Source organism: Myotis davidii, unplaced genomic scaffold, assembly GCF_000327345.1.
Source record: "Myotis davidii unplaced genomic scaffold, ASM32734v1 scaffold341, whole genome shotgun sequence".
Classification (NCBI taxonomy): Eukaryota; Metazoa; Chordata; class Mammalia; order Chiroptera; family Vespertilionidae; genus Myotis; species Myotis davidii.
Genome location: NW_006291021.1, coordinates 681,173 through 682,824, shown reverse-complemented (window position 1 = coordinate 682,824; position 1,652 = coordinate 681,173).

The window sequence follows — 1,652 nt, the reverse complement described above, 5'->3', positions numbered from 1 at the left end:
TGCGGGTCTTGATTGCGCGCCCCGAGGGTGTCCGCCTCCGGGAGGGGCAGGAGGACGTGTGAGGAAGTGGCCCCGTCTTCCCGGGGGGGTGGGGGGAAGGGGATGGGCACGGGTGTCACCTGCATGGTGGGGAGAAAGGAAAGATTCAAAGAGGGTCCTGTTTCCGGAGTACAAGTGGGGAAATGGGGTTGATGGGGGCAATGTCGGCGGGGACTGCCCTTCCGCCTCCCTGCAGGTCCCTGGGCTCCTCCCCAGCATGATGTGCTTCTGGGGAGGAAGAAGGATCACCACGTAGAAGAGGAGACAGGTCAGCTGGACCCAGTGATCCCAACATGTGCCCATTCCCACCTCCACACCAGGCGCTTCTGGGGAGGGAACGGGAGCAGTGAAGTCGGTGGAGGAGGGGGGAGTCACTCTGAGAGGGGAGGCTGAGGTCCAGGTGGACCGAGCCTCCCTCACCGGACGGGCATCCTCAGGCTGGGTCAGCCCGCTCGAGTGAACTGAAGCCACTATCTCGGTTTACCAGCTAAAAATACACACGCGCTGCCCATCTCCCTGCGGGGATGGGTCTGGGGAGGGCGCCAGCCCCATCCAACCCCAAACTGGCGCCTGTTGGGCAGAGCTGGTCCCGAGGGATCGAGGTCCTGGCCCATAAAAACCCTGGCCCGAGTTCCAGGGGGGATTTATGAGGAGCCCCCGTGGAGCATGGAAAAAGCACCAGGCGGTGTTTAGATTTGCCTGCAGTGTCACCTTGACGTTTGGCAGGCCAAGGAAGGGCACAGCGTTTTGAATTCCCAGAGCTGGGGGAGGGATCCGTGGGTCCCATGGTCTGAAGAGGGACGGGTGAGGGGGTAGGTGCTGCAAGAAGAGGGCTGGCGCCCCAAAGACTGGAGAGTGTGGACTCTTCCCCTCCAGCCCCTCAGGCTGGGGGCTCCCAAGGGAACATCCCCTTTCCCCCCTTTGCTGTTTCCCTAGACGGCCCCCTCCCTTCCCTCCTGCACATCCGAGTTCAGGACCACCCTCTAACCACCACATCCATCCCAGACCCAATCCATGTCCAGAAGCTGGAGGGCTTGAGTCAAAAGCTGCCCCAAGAAGGATCACCTAGTGAGGCGGGCACCTCCCCCAGCTCCCTGCTCCCCAGGGCTCTGGTTGCAACTAGAGAAACTTGAGGCAGCTAACGGGAAGGACTTACACGGAGCTCCAAAAGCATGGCTGGCAGCCAGGCCCCACCCAGCCAGTGGGTGGTCTGTTTGGAAGGCAATTTCAGAATGGAGGCTGACTGGGGCCCTTGCCTGCCCCCGCAGTATTCTGACTCTGAGGTTTGGGGTGGTGTATTTCTCCACTGTTTGGGCTGACTCAGCCCAGTGTGGCGGAGGCTGGGGTTCCCAGACACTGTAGAAGCTGAGCCTCAGTTTCCCCATTGTAGATGGCTCTGAGCAAAAGAGGGATGTTGCTGCGCTCAGGACATACAGCAGGCTTTGGAGTCTGGGTTGTGGCTGCCTCAGGGTGTGTGTGTATACGTGCATACACACACACACACACACACACTCCCCCAGCCTCCAGGGACCTCAGCCTCCCGTCTCCCACCCAGATCCAGCATCCCAACCACAGAGCTCTGGCTTAGCCCGCCAAATAATTGATGTAAAAAG